Source organism: Rhinoraja longicauda, chromosome 35 (assembly GCF_053455715.1).
Source record: "Rhinoraja longicauda isolate Sanriku21f chromosome 35, sRhiLon1.1, whole genome shotgun sequence".
Taxonomy (NCBI): Eukaryota; Metazoa; Chordata; class Chondrichthyes; order Rajiformes; family Arhynchobatidae; genus Rhinoraja; species Rhinoraja longicauda.
The window spans coordinates 5,654,796-5,670,847 of record NC_135987.1 but is presented as its reverse complement, the minus strand read 5'-3'; the positions used below and the strand labels follow the sequence as shown (position 1 = coordinate 5,670,847).

General features: G+C 42.1%; 1 protein-coding gene across 4 annotated transcripts in view; it reads right to left on the bottom strand.

The window, feature by feature from the left end:
• The window catches only part of LOC144610043 (bone morphogenetic protein receptor type-1A-like), a 185,540-nt gene that overhangs the window by 63,316 nt on the left and 106,172 nt on the right, over positions 1–16,052 (bottom strand). Inside the window, exon 1 of one of the 4 annotated variants that reach the window (XM_078428519.1) lies at positions 15,723–15,793. The exons of the other annotated variants lie outside the window; for them this stretch is intronic. The gene's annotated coding sequence lies outside the window, so the exon portion shown is untranslated. Of the gene's footprint in view, positions 1–15,722; positions 15,794–16,052 lie in introns of those variants that run through there. 4 annotated transcript variants of the gene reach the window in all.

Sequence of the window (16,052 nt, the reverse complement as noted above, 5' to 3'; positions counted from 1 at the left end):
AATTGTGCTATCCTCAATTATGTCTGATGTAGTAAACCAAGACAAGAAGTAGGTTGTAAGTTGCGAGCATTATGGTGTAAGAATATGTAAGGAACTTATGTATGAAAATGGAATGGTGTGCAAGGATTCGAATATCACTGTACCTTAATTGGTACACATGACAATACCTTTGAAACCTTTGAAAGGAAAGACTGGTTTGAAATGCTGAAATATTTTACTTTCAATGTCAATTCAGATTGGATGAGCCTTGGTAAATAGGAGATAACAAAATATTTAAAGACAGAGCAGTAACTGTAGGAAAAACTAGATCTTTATTTTTGCAGTGAGAATTAAATTATTGACAAATGGCAACAGAACAAATTGATAGCTCGGAAAAACATGATTTTCTTTTATTATTCAGCTACTTCATGGTAAACCTTTAGTGCAGTTCCATCTTGGCAGTATGGCATTGAAACAGTTGAGAAGTGAATATCAACTTGATACCTCAGAGATTCACTTTGGCTGATGCCAAATCTTCCTCGGGTCCTACAAAAACAAGGTAGCCGGGAAAACATCAAAACACAGCTCCTTTTTGCAGCCCTGCGGATCCAGTTACACTCGGAGCCCCCCTTCAATGGCTGCCCTATAAAATGGAGGTCCACAAGTGGTAAATAGGTTTCAGACAGTACTTCCGGAGGCTTTACTACCAATTTTCTTGATAATCTTTTGACAGCTCACTGCTGAATTGCTTTCAGATGTTCCTGACACCATGCTGTAATATGCAGGAGCAGAGGTCAAGCAAAGCGGCCCATGTACTGCAGCTAGATGGCGGTTCTTTATGGAACTGCTGGCTGAAGAGCAATATGAGCTGTCTCAATAACAGAGCTCAGCAAGAGCAGCAAGGTGATAAAATATCACCCTAATTTGCAAATGGGTGGCATACAAATATCTACAGATAGGTTTCCTATTCTGTAATATCATTTGCCAGAATGTCTACAAACATGTATGTTGGTGTTGGACAGTCATTCAAAATTACGCACAAGGAACTTCAAATGCTGGAATCTGGAGCAAAAAGCACAAAGTGCTGACCCCATACATGAACACCAGGCCACCATCTCACCGACTGATCTCATCACTTCTGGCGATCTCCCCTCCATAGCTTCCAACCTTATAATTCCCCAGACCCGTACTTCCTGCTTCTATCTCCTTCCCAAAATCCACCAACTGCGCTGCTCTGGCAGACTCATTGTTTCTGCTTGCTCCTGCCCCACAGAATTTATCACTAACTACCACGATTCTTTCTTGTCCGTCCCCCCCCCCATGACTAACATCTGAGACACCTCAAACACTTCAATAACTTTCAATCGCCCCCATCTTTACCATGGATGTCCGGTCCCTTTACATCTCCATTCCCCACAAGGAAGGTCTAAGGACTCTCCAGTTTTTCCTTGAACAGAGACCTTGAATCAGTTCCCCTCTACTAACACTCTCTTCTGGCTGATGGAACTTGTCCTCACCCTCAACAACTTATCTTCTGAATCCTCTCACTTTGTTGAGGTTGGAGGTGTAGCCATGTGCGCCCCAGCTATGCCTTTTGTGTTGGTAATGTTGAATAATCCTGTTCCAAACATATACTGGCACCATCCCCAAACTTTTTCTGTACCACATCAACGACTGCATTGCGTCCGACTCCAACACCTATGCAGAACTGATTGATTTCATTAACTTCACCACTAACTATCACCCTGCCCTCAAATTTACTTGGACTATCTCTGATACATCTCTCCCCTTTCTCAATCTCTCTGCCTCCCTAACAGGGGACAGGCTATCAACTGGCATCTACTATAAAAACTGACTCCCATCGTCATCTGGACATCACCTCCTCCCACCCTGCCTCTTGCAAAGATCCTGGTCTGAAGAAGTGTCACAACCAAAAACATCACCTATCTATGTTCTCTCGAGGCGCTGCTTGACCTGCTGAGTTGCTCCAGCGCTCTGTTTTTTGCTTGGAGTCGTTCACAATTGTTTGCTTTGGCTACAAACAACTTATTCAGATATAAGTACTATATCCTCTCTTGCAATCCTGTCTCACTTTAGTCATTCCCTTTGATTTTCAATCCTGCCAGTCTTCACGGTGATCACAAAATGTACTTGTTCTTTCAGTCTCTCTCTCTTCCCTCTATTTCTGTGCTTGCTGCAATCTGATGTGCCCATTTAAAAAAAAACTTTTATTTAAGATTATTGAGCTGTGTTTCTCTCACCACAGACTCAGCCCAAACTGCAGAATATATCCAGAACGCTCTGATTTTTATTTCAACTTTCCAGCATCTGCACTACATTGCTTTTGGGTTATAGCTAGGTGACTGAGACCACAAACATGGTTTCGTGAGGGCAAAACATGTTGGCATTTCAAATATTTTTGCCAAAATTCTTAATCAAAATATTGTCTTCATTCACTCATCACAAACCCGGCATCAATCACTCGCAATCATCAGTAGCCGGGTCTCACTGAGGCACAGCTGCATGGACAGTAGAGCAGCTGCCTCACAGCTCCAAGTCCAGAGATCTGGGGTTGATCCACATTTCTGGTGCCATCTACAAAGAGTTTGCATATTCTCCCCATGTCTGCACGATTTTCTCAAAGTCCTCCAGTTTCCGCCCATTTCCCAAAAAATGTCCAGGTTTGTGGGTTAAATGGCCACTGTAAATTGCTTGTCATGTGTACATGTATTGTCGTACGTGGAGAGAAAATAGGCCATGGTAGGCCTCTGTGGTCAGATGGGCTAGTTTCCATGCTGCATCTTTCTGACTCATAGTCACCACGCTAATCATGAAACGGCAACTATTTATGCCCATCAAGTTATTGGCATTCAGAAATACACAGGTAACACAAGTGTAGGAATAAACTGCAGAAGCTGGTTTAAACTGAAGTTAGACACAAAATGCTGGAGTAACTTAGTAGGACAGGCAGCATCTCTGGATAGAATGAACGGGTGACATTTTGGGACGAGCCCCTTCTTCAGACTCTGAAGTTGGGTCTCTACCCGAAACATCACCCATTCCTTCTCTCCAGAGATGCTGCCTGTCCCAGTGAGTTACTCAAGGTAAGACAAGTAGCAGATAGTATAAGAAAATAACTGCAGATGCTGGTACAAGTGGCCGAGCACTTCAACTCCCCCTCCCATTCCCAGTCTGACCTTTCTGTCATGGGCCTCCTCCAGTGCCATAGTGAGGCCCACCGGAAATTGGAGGAACTGCACCTCATATTTCGCCTGGGCAGCTTGCAGCCCAGTGGTATGAACATCGACTTCTCCAACTTTATATAGTTCCTCTGTCCCGCTCTTCCCCTCCCCCTTCCCAGTTCTCCCTCTATCTTCCTGTCTCCACCTATATCCTTCCTTTGTCCCGCCCCCCCCTGACATCAGTCTGAAGAAGGGTCTCGACCCGAAACGTCACCCATTCCTTCTCTCCTGAGATGCTGCCTGACCTGCTGAGTTACTCCAGCATTTTATGAATAGACAAGTAGCAGAAATCGCTACTTGCAAATAGAATTGCTTCACAAACCAATTACATTATGTTTAAAAAAAAGTAGTTTTTAAGTTTGTTGAAAAGCAAAGCAGAGAAACAGTCCAATAAATTCAATGCTCTCACATTCATTCAGGTGCCTGTGTTGAGCATCTGTAAATCAAATGCCAACAGACAACTGGAGACCAAACAACTAAACAGTAATTAACCAAATTCAAGTCTTGACACAAGATTATACCCTTCAATGCACATTCTTGTGATTTCTTTTTAAGTTGGAGCGCGTGAACAATGTGTATAGACTTAATTTCCACTTTTTAATAAAAAGTAAAGCCCGACAACTCATTCCAAACAATAAAAGTAGTCCGGGTAACTTCCATCCTCCCATAATGCACATTCATTGGTGCATTTCAATTAATTCACTCAGGAAGAATGGATAATCCTACTTCAATCAGGTTCTGTCATTACAATAACATGGGTTGTCAGGATTGGGGTGTCCACAAATAAATTAGATGCTACAAGGCTGGTGAAATAACCTCTGTAATTAAAATATTAATGCGACACAAAGCAGATTTGTGCTAAGATGAACAGAACACTGGCATTGCTTTTCTTTGGCCCCTTGTTTCTGGGGATTTGACCTTCTGACCTGTCAGCCTGGTGCTATTATTCGTGAATGGCTAAACATGTCTAAGGCATTTGTAAAAGGATGAGCTGTAATTATCATCAGTAGTCATTTCCACCATTAATAACTTGATCTGCGTGTTCCTTGGGACCTTGGTGAATTTTATTTTAATTGTTGTTCTGAACGCCATTCATGGGGCAGACAAATTAGTGAGAGAGAGGGGAGGCTCATGTCACATCTTATTTTCACAAGGAGAAACAACCCATAACCTGTGGCCTGCTTTTCACACATCCATGACTCTCGGATTATGAAAAGCTCCTTACTGCAAAGAACTGACAACAATAGTCTTAGGAGGGGAGAACAAAGTCAGTGCCTCAAATGAAGGCAGTGACAGATTCCCATGTCAGCCACTTGAGACTGCAGGGTGTTGGACCATTTCCAAGAAGTTAACACACACAGCACTATGAACCAATCACACCACTATCTGGCAGCAGGGCACACCAGATTCCAAGCTTGGGTCAATCTATTGACTTTTTTTGTCTCTGCGTGCAAGCAGACATTTGTGCCACAATTACTCTCTCCCCTTCCTGCTCCGAATTGTAATACAATACAATGCAATTACAGGAACATATGGTTCAGCAAAGTGCATGTAATGTTTAACTTACGTTTTCAATTGAATTTGTAATTCATAAAAGGTTCTGCAGAGTTGCTACCCTCGAAAATACATGTTTCTATCCAGGATTCGCTGTGGAGACCTGCTTGTAATTCTACCACTATTTAACAAGCATAATTGCTGCACCCAAGTTAAACAGCTACCGAACAATTTGAGAGCTAACATTCAAGAGAAATACAAGTATTTCAATCTAGTAAAGAAACTATATTGTCAAAATATTAAATCTGCACATTTGTCAATTAGTAATTTAAGTTATAAGCAAGGGACAGTGCTTCTTTAATAAAATGTGCATAAGAACATAAGACAATAGGAGCAGGAGGTGGTTACCTGGCCCCTCACGCCTACCTCCCTATTTAATATGATCGTGGCTGATCTGCCCTAGGCCTCATCTCCTCTTCTGTGCCAGTTCCCCAGACCCTCAGTTCCTTGGTCTTTATAAAATGTTTCCACGTCCGTTAACTCTACCCCTAAAGATCCAGCCTCCAGAAAATCTCTAGGGAAGACGCAGGTGGCACAGAGGTAGAGCTGCTGCTTCACAGCGCCAGAAACCTGGGTTCGGTCCTGACTATGGGGCCTGTCTGTATGTTCTCCCCGTGATCGTGTGGGTTTTTTCCGGGTGTTCCGGTTTCCTCCCACACTCAAGACATACAGGTCTGTAGGTTAATTGGCTTGGTAAAATTGTAAAATGTCCCTAGTGTGTAGGATAGTGCCAGTGTAGGTAGGGGATTGCTGGTCGGCGCAGACTCAGTGGGTCAAAAGACCCATTACCCCTTTCTGCAGAGACCGTTCCCTCCACAGCTCCCTGGTCAACTCATCCCTTCCCACCCAAACCACTCCTTCCCCAGGTACTTTCCCCTGCAATCACAGGAGATGCAACACCTGTCCCTTTTCCTCCCCCCTCGACTACATCAAAGGACCCCAAAAGTCTTTCTAGGTGAGGCACAGGTTCACCTGCACCTTCTCCAACCTCATCTAATTTATCTGCTGTTCCAAGTGTCAACTCCTGTACATCGGCGAGACCAAGCGCAGGCTCGGCGATCGTTTCGCTGAACACTTCCCCTCAGTCCGCCTTAACCTACCTGATCTCCCGGTTGCTCAACACTTTAACTCCCCCTCCCAATCCCAATCTGACCTTTCTGTCCTGGGCCTCCTCCATTGTCAGAGTGGGTTATGCTCAGGTGATGCTCACTTATTACAGCGAGAAGCATGGCTACACATCTAGGGCTGTAGCACTCTGTCTGTTGACGCCAAGAAGACTTTGACTCAGCATCTTATCAAGCAGTGGCAGCTAATCAATGCCATATTTCAGAACTTTCTGCACACGACAGCAATAAACAGACCGCATGGTTTCTACTCATGGAAAGGGATTTGGATGTTTTTCCTTCAGCAAAGACCATCAGGTTAAACAAACTTTATGCAGGTTTCCCAAAGGTTTTGGGGTTTAGGGATTTAGAAGACTGCATTCTAACATTTATCCATTCCATTCAGGCAGCCCCATAAGCTGCCATATATCAGCCACTGCACTGCCCTGCCCTATTTGTTTGATCCAGCGGGATTAACAAAGCCCTCTCCTTACTTGAAGCTAAACATAAAATGCTGGAGTAACTCAGCGGGCCAGGCAACATCTCTGATCATTTTCCAGCTCACTATTGCAATGACAACCATCACATTACCATAAATGATCACGACCCAAAACGTTGCCTATCCTTTTTCTCCAGAGATTGTCCCTGACCTGTTGAGTTACTCCAGCAGTTAGTGTCTTTTTCTGTACACCAGTACCTGCCGTTCCTTGCATCTCTGAGGATCCTTCAATGTTTCTACTCTGGGGCTGTAGAGAGCATCCTGTCCGGCAACATCACAGTCTGGTTTGGGAACAGCTCTTCCCAGGACAGGAAGGCCCAACAGAGAGTAGTGCGTTCGGCTGAACGCACCATGGGAACTACACTGGCCCCTCTGCAAGACTTATACATCAGGAGGTGTAGATCAAGAGCAAGCAAGATTATGAGGGACCCCTGCCACCCCAGCAACGGACTGTTCCAGCTGCTATGGTCAGGCAAGCGCCTCCGCTGTCACGCTGTGCAAACGGAGAGGATGAGACGGAGTTTCTTCCCACAGGCCATCAGGACTGTTAACTTTTATAACTCCAGGGACTAAATTTTGTCTTCTCTGTATTAACTTTAATTTATATGCTGTAACTGTAATTATTTTTTTGCACAATCCGCAGGCATTGCCACTTTCATTTCACTGCACATCGTGTATGTGTATGTGACAAATAAATTTGACTTGACTTGACTTGATCTACATTATGGACAATGGCATTTAAATCCCTAGGAATGAATAGGTCAACTTATGATGATCATTTGTCGGCACTGGGCCTGTACTCGCTGGAGTTTAGAAGAATGAGGGGAGACCTCATTGAAACATACAGAATAGTGAAAGGCTTGGGTAGAGTGGATGTGGAGAGGATGTTTCCACTAGTGGGAGTGTCTAGGACTCGAAGTCACAGCCTCCAAATTAAAGGACATTATTTTAGGAAGGAGATGAGGAAAAATGGCTTTAGTCAGAGGATGGTGAATCTGTGGAATTCTTTGTCGCCGAAAGCTGTGGAGGCCAAGTCAGTGGATATTTTTAAGGCAGAGAAAGATAGATTCGTGATTAGTACGGGTGTCAGAGGTTATGGGGAGATGGCACGAGAATGGGGTTAGGAGGGAGAGATAGATCAGCCATGATTGAATGGCGGAGTAGACTTGATGGGCCAAATGGCCTAATTCCACTCTTATCACTTATGACCTTATGACTTTAATGTTTGAAAGAAGTAGAAAACCTAATGTGTTCAAAATTATGAGGGGCTTTGTCAGAGCTAATGGAAATAGTTCCTGATGAGAGAATTGGTAATGAGAGAACAAAATATAAAATGTGGTAATAGAACTGGGGTGGAAATATTTTTATTCTGTGAGTTTTGATGATTTAAAGTGCAGTGTTTGTAAAGACAGGAGCAGATTCACACCAAATTTTAAGTAATTAAGTACATACTTAAAAAGGGAAAACTCGTAGGGTAGAGTAGACATAATCCTTTTCTGTTAACATTTCCTTGTAAATGCCTTCCAGAATCCGTTGACATTCCTTTCCGCACACAAAACAAAAATTAAACTAAGTTTAACATGAAAAACTTAACATAGTTAAATCAATGTTGGTTCTCAGATCATGTTTGTCCAAGTGCTTTGTTATCATGTTGCAAATGACAGATTCCAGCAGCTTCCCTGCTACATACATACAATCAACTAGGTTTCCGTATTCACCCCCAACAAATAGAGATACATTTACAATTACAATGCAAGGACAAAGTTGAATCAGTGTCTTGGAATGTTGTGAAAAGAACGACCTACAATCTCCACACTTACTTTAAAACCCCAGAATATAAATCATCATATCTGGGAGATTTACTGCTCTCTAAATTACTCGGGAGTAAAGTAATTTCCTTACGGTATATTAATTAAGTTCCTTTATTTATAGATTTGCATAGTTTTGGTACTTTAAACTCTTCATAAACGGTGAAGTCCAATGAAACCATTGTGCGTATGTGCCAGTGCGTTTTCTTAACATCACCACAGATTTTGCCTCTCGTCTTCTCACAGTTGTCCCATGCAACCACACCAGATGCAACACTTGTCCCATTCAAGAACTCCATTTTGGTCTTTAACTAACATCTCACATGAATTATTAAAGGAGTTTGTTTTATTACACAAGTCTTCTCTTCAGAGAAGTGCAAAGACAATCTACATGCTCACATAGTTCAACATTTCCCATTGCAACGTTCCTGTGGATCTACATTTCATTTTTGTTACCTCCATCCTATTTATTGTGATGACAATAACAGTGCTTCCAACATGTCTTCCTCTTTCCCTCATCATGCCTTTCCCTCCATAAACGTTGACAAGGATCAAAATTTCAGTCTACTTATTGGACATGTTCTCTTAAACCACCTTGTATCTCCCCATTGTAAGTAATGGTTGCCTTTGTTCCACTCACCAGTTTTGAAATTTTCAGATTATCGCCTGTAATTTCTGATAAATATCACCACTAGACACATCTTTCCCGCTCCCTTTCTTCTTAGCAGTCCAAAGTGACCATTCCCTCCATAACATCCTGCTTCACTGTTCTATCTCTACCAATCACCACTCATTTAGTTTGGACAATACATTGTGGAATCAAGCCCTTCGGTCCACCACATCAACGCAGTCCAACGATACTGATCTATGACCATATACTAGTTCTATGTTATCCCACTTTCGCATCCTACGTACTCGGGGGCAATTAACCAACAAAACCGCACGTCTTTGGAATGTTGGAGAAAACTGAGGCACCCAGAGAAAACCCACGCAGTTACAGGGAGAACATGCAAACTCCACCCTGACAGCACTAGTAGTCGGGATCAAAATGAGTCTCTCATGCTGTAAGGCAGTAACTCTACCGCTGTGCCACCGGCCCACAGGGCAGCTTCCCATGCTGCTACAGGAGATGCAACACCTGCTGTGTTACCTCTTCTCTTTTGCAGCATGCAGTGACCCAAACATTTATTCCAGGTGAAGACGTAATTCACTTGCATTTCTTCCAAATCAGTGCACTACATTCTTGGAATACCCTTGCTTTATTTATTTTTATGGTTTGTGCATTAGTATATAGGCCAATTATTATCCTTTATCATTAATGTTATATTTTCTCCACTTATGTTTAAGAAACATTGTTATGTTTTTCTTCTTTCCTGCTGCTTTCATCACTTTTTTTAAAATTCCTACTTTTCATTGAACTTCAAGTATTTGTGTCTTTTACATCATAAGATCAGTGCTTTGTTCTCATCCCTTTTTAATATTTCGGCTATTTTCACTCTATTTACAACAGAACCTTTCTTTGGTTTGTAGAACCAAACAGCAGCACATGACAAGAAAGGGCAGTAGGAAAAACGAAGCTAATTTTTGCAAAATGGTTGCTGACATTCACTGCACACCTCAGTAATGTTTGAGTGGCTACTTTACGAGGTCAGGAGGAAAACCAATACCAAGGACTACTTGAGCAGGATGCCCTGGATTGATATTGACATTTCTAGCTATTTCCACATAATAAACACAGAAGAGTCCTCATATATTAATATTAGAACTGCAGGATTAGTCGCATGGTACTTTGTGATTAAAATCAGAGCAAGTGCACATGCTGTTTGTGATCACAACAGATAAAAAACATACAGGCATTGTTGGTCTCAACTCACAAACAGAACTTCAGGTTCTGAAGATGGATCTTATCTAATTATCTAAGCAAGCACCTCAGAAGTACCATCATATAACTGTTAGTAATACTTACTGGCACTTGTGAGAAGAGGAAAAGAGTTAACACTTTAGAACTATGACCGTTTGTTAGAACTGGAAAGTAGCAGAGACATTAAGTACGCAGAAAAAGTGTTGAAGAAATTGAACATTGAGTAAAAGGTCCGTTCTCAGGTAGAAGGAATGATTAAACGTCACCTATTCCTTTTCTCCAGAGATGCTGTATGACCCGCTGAGTTACACCAGCTTTTTGTGCCTATATCCAGATAGAATATTTGTGTATTGTAAGTACACAAACTTCCACAGTCTCTTCATCTTCACCCATTAAATCTTTCCACGTTTTAGGCTTTTCTTCAACCATTTGCATCTGCCATTTTATTAATGGAAGTTTAATTTGCAGTCCCTGTATTACCATACTCTCTTTCTATATTCTCTCAGCCACAACCAAAATATAATTTCCCTGGTCCTTTTCTCCTCCTCTCCTCTCTTTCTCCACCCCCCCCCCCCCCCCCGCCTCCATATTCAACTGATCATTCTCCATAGTTAAATGCATCCTTCAAGATGATTCCTCACCAGACATATCTTCCCCTCCACATTCCAAGAGGACAACTCCCTGGTTATCCCTATCATCGCCATCATCCCCTCCCCTTCTAACAGTATCCCATGCAACCACACCAGATGCAACACTTGTCCTTTTACCTATTCCCTTTCCTGCATCCAGGGAATCAAATAGTTTTTCCTTGTGAAACAGTCATTCACTTGCAGTTCTTCCAATATAGTTCAGAGAATTTGGGGCTCATAATGAAGTCATGATCAGAGAAACTAAACACAGTTTGGATAGCATTGTTGAGGAATACCTTGTTCAGCACACAGGGTTGATCCCAAGCTTCCAGATGCCTGACACTTTGATTCTCCACCTATTCTTAAATTCACATCTTATACTGTTCCAACAAAGCCAAACATAAGCTCAAGGAAGAGTATCTCATTTTCCATCTTTGTGTATGTTGGACCCTTCGATCTCAATAATGGGTAGTCTGACTTTTTCTTCTCTAGAAAGACATCTGTTCATCTTTAATTTGTTCCTTTACTTTTCTATCTTAACTGTATTTAAATTTATGGTATCTTGACATCACAGATGTTTTTTGCTCCTGCTTAACTCAAAACAAGGTTCCTTTGTCAGTTATTCAGTTCAGATAAAGGATCATTGACTCAAAATGTTGATTCTGCTTCTCTCACCTGACCCGATGCATGCCTCGGGCATTTTCTGTTTTTATTTCAAATGTCCAGCATTTGGAGCTTTTTCCAGTCAACAGTGTCATGTTATCTCTCCACCATCATCCCATGAATCATATTGCCCTTTCCCGTATGTTTTTCAATAGTCTGTTATCCTCCAGATCTGATTTTTTTTTGATAAACAAAATCTTCTAAATTGCCCCATCCAGATTGTAGCAAATTGAGCAGTTGTCCGGACAGCAATCCAGCACTGACATTGGACAATCTTAAAACTACTGCTGTTTACAGCCCAGTGGTATGAATATTGATTTCTCTCACTTCAGGTAGCCCCGGCATCCCCTCTCTATCTCTCTATCCCACCCCCACCCAAGTCGCACTAGCTTCTCATTTTCACCCTACAAACAGCTAACAATGGCCTGTTTCCTTTCACATCGTTACTTTTTTGCATCTTTCGTTCATTGTTCTTTATCTCTTCACATCGCCACCTATATCTCTCGTTTCCCTTATCCTTAACCAGCCTGAAGAAGGGTCGCAACCCGAAACGTCACCCATTCCTTCTCTCCAGAGATGCTGCCTGTCCCGCTGAGTTACTCCAGCTTTTTGTGTCTATCTTCGGTCTAAACCAGCATCTGCAGTTCCTTCTTACACGCTTCAATTTCACTGACGTCTAATATTTCTCACTATCAAAAACCTTTTTTAAGTAGCTACTCACAACCTTAATTAACTCCTAATTTCAAAGAATAAACAAATTTATCAATTTATAATTCCCTTCTTCGAAAAGTAGTTTTCAAATTTGCCATCCTCTGGCGCTCTTGGGCATGGCTCCCATATCTAAGGCAATAAGATGATTGTGGCCAAAACGTTGTCATTTTCCTCCCAACTTCCCTCATGCAGACTAGATGTCTTTTCTGTTTGGAATAGTGTCAAAATACGTGGAATCTCCTTTTTATTTTATCCTAATTTCTCTACCTTTATAGGCAAATAAGTGCTAAATAGTTTGGGATGTCCTCTACTAATATAGAATGATCTCCTTTTTAGTTCCTGATTAGGCCCACCCTTCCTTTCACAAACCTACCATTCAAGACCCTTTAATGTAACACCTAATTCATTCCCATACAATCTTTGTACAATGGCGCTGGAGATTGGTGACATTTCACATGAAGCTCCTCTGAAAACAATTAAATCTCTTTTTTATGATTGTTTCTCCTTACTATCCATCCATAACAGCGCTAAGAAAGTAATTAGTTCCAGCAATGAAAATCTCCTGACAATCATCACTATTTCAAAGGAACTCTCTGAACTACCGACCTTTACGGGATCTGACAGTACAGGCAGAGCTGTAAGCACAAACAATCACAGCAGATGCAACACACGTCCTTTTTACTTGTTCCCTTTCTTTCATCTGGGGGGGTCAGGTGCAGCTGAAACATTGGGGATTCTGGTCCAACCCTTCCCCAATATACTTCTAATGCTGAATCACATAAGCATCCCATCAGAATGCACCACAACTTGGTTTATCAAAAAACTGTCCATCATGCAATCCAAACTCCCTCCTGTCTATAACCCCCCCCCCCGACTCCATCGGCACCTCACAATGCAGCCCAAGGACTAGTCATTCTATCTTTTCTCCCCTCTCCTGTCGTGCAGAAGATGCACAAGTTTGAAAGCACGTACCACACCAGATATTCAGGAACAGCTTCCTCCCTTATCAGACTATTGAACTGACTTCTCATATGCTGAGGATGTAGTCCCGATCTCCCAATGTACTTCAGTGTGTCTCTTGCACTTATTTTAACTGCACTATTCCAGTTGCTGTAAAACTACATTTTGCACTCTGTTCCTTTTCTCTTTTTGCACTACATTGTATTTGTGTATGCTTCAATTATATTCTTATGCCATGATTTGTCTGGTTAGGACGCAAAGTTTTTCATTGGATCTCCGTACATGTGACAATAATAAAGCAATAACAAGCTTGAAGAGAATCGAGCAAGTCTGCTATTTCAAGGGGAAATCAGGGAGTGCTGTGTTTGTTTCACTGAAACATGGCTCATACCTGACATAGGTTTATCAAAGTCTCTCCATTTATCGTATGCATTTTACAGAATCCTCAGGCAAGGGGAAAGGGACAAAGGTAGCCCATTTTTTGTCAATGCATCATGGTATACTGCTGTGACAGTCTTAACTCAATTTGCTTCCCTGACCTGGAATACCTGTTCATGGCCTTGCTTTCATCTACCAAAGGAATTCCCCTCTACCATCTTGTTGGCTGTTTGCATATCGCCCAAAGGTAATGCTAAAGTGGCACTGGGCAAATTAAGCACAGTCATTAACTCTTGAGGCAGTAAAACGTGATGCCCTGTTCATCATCGTCAGTGACGTCAATCAAGCTAATTTCAGGAAGGTACTCACTAAATGCCATTAGCATCTCTCCTTCGTTAACACGTGTGACCACTGCGACACCACCAACTAGTACACCTATTACTCCATCCCTCACCCTCATTTTATCTGGTCTGATCACCCATCGGTGCTGCTCCAGCTAGTTTTACAGACAGGATCTGAAGCGCGAGACAGTGGCGAAAAGAATAATGCAGCAGAAGTCTGAGGAGGCTGAAGGTTTACTTCAGAACTGCTTTGAGTCAAAGGACTGGATGGAACATGATCAAGGCCACTTCATCCAGCCTGATGCCTCAGTTGCCATCGGTTTCATCATGAAATGTGTACACAACTGCATTCCACCACACATCAATTAGGGTTGAGCCTGAGGTGAATCCTTGGATGAGCAGGGAGACTCACACTCTGCTAAAATCGAGATCAAAGGCTTTCAAGGAGGGCAATCTGCATTGAACGAGGTGGCCAAGTATGATCTCGACAAGGCTATCAGGGATGCCAAAATAGATTTACAAAACAAGCAGGAGGTTAATTTCAATCAAGTGGATGTTAGGCGACTGTGACAAAGGCTGAATTTCATCACAAACGGAGGGCAATCTCTGGCACTGTGCACGTCTACCAGATGGGTGCAATGCCTGTACGATTGGTTATGGCCTACATTTGTGCCAGTCTTCTGGACAATCTAGGCCACCACCAATTTGCCCGCAGGAAATATAGGTCACCAGAAATGGCATCTCTCTTACATTACAATCAGTTCTGTACCAATAGGAAAACCTAGGTTAGGATGCTAATTATTGCCATTGCCTTCATTGGTCAGGGCATTGGACAGCAGGAGTCAAAGGTCATGATGCAACTCCAAAAGATTTTCCTGAGGCCACTTTTGTATATTGTGTACAATTCTGGTCACCCTATTACAGGAAGGATGTGGAGACTTTGGAGAGGGTGCAGAAGAGATTTACCAAAATGATGCCTGGATTAGTAGATCTTAGCTGCAAGCAGAGGTTGGACAAGCTTGGATTGTTTTCTCAGGAATGCCAGAGGAGACCTGATAGTAGAAGTTATGAGAGGCATAGATAGGGTAGACAGTCAGAACCTTTTTCCCAGGATGGAAAAATCAAATACTTGAGGGCATTGCTTCGAGGTAAGAGGGCAAAGTTTGAAGGGGGGGCAATTATTTCTTTATATATACAGGGTGTGGTGAATGCCTGTTGCTGATATCATAGAGGTATTTAATTGACTTTTGGATGGGCATATGGATATACAGGGAATGGGGGGATATGGATTACGTACAGGCAGATAAGGGTTAGTCTTGGCATCATATTCAGGAAAGACATTATGGGCCAAAGTTCCTGTTCTTGTGCTGCACTGTTATAACTTGTATTGATTTACCATTCTCTCTGTTTGTCCTGGTGGCAACCTCTTGGCCAGGATTTCAGTTTATATTAAGGCAAGTTAAAGGTTCCCAGGAGGAGTGCATTACTGTACAATTTAACAAAAAGTAATTTAATGGTCATGGAGATGAAACTTTCCTCAGCATCCAGTCCTAGGTAAATTATCAAGGACAAAACAGCAAGTCAATGGCTTTTGACGTAAAATGCAGATCACTGGGGATACAGAGCTTGATCTGGAAGAGAAATATTATCTTAAAACCAGGGGCAAAAATAACCCTTCACATTGAAAGTAAATTTAATTGAGCGGATTTGTTCTCAAATAAAAGAAACACCTTTAAAGGATGGCAGCTCAATTAAACACAATTGGTTTCTATTAAAATGCAGAAATACGTAGTCTGAAAAACAAACCACTATTCCTTGGTATCAATGATTTGAAAACCCATTTGTATAGCTAACACATTCATTCCCTTTTTTCCCCCATTAAACTACCAGAATTATTCTGATTCCAAAGAGTAACAATAACTGCAATAAGAGTATATAACGTAAAGGGACCAACTTTCACAACACCACTCTTTTGGTTAAGTAAAAACACATACCAAGAAAGATGTCTGGCGGCCAAACCAATGTTTTTAAAGCTGTAATCGGAGACTTTTTAAACAAATGGCCTTCTAATGAAAGCATGCCTAGACTGCATCTCCTTTCCATCCACCCACCCCCCTTTCCCTCTTTCATCGTGTGCAGCAAGCCTTACAGACAGTTGGCTATTTGCCACCTCCCATTACACTGAAGGCTGAAGGAGTCGAGGATAAATTCTCCTTTTCCGCAGGCCCCTCCTCTAAAGCTGCCCTAGGCGCCCAAGCTGACATGCCTTTTAAGCACTGCTAGACTGCAGCACAGACTTTGTGGCTCCAGCACTATTGTTTGCT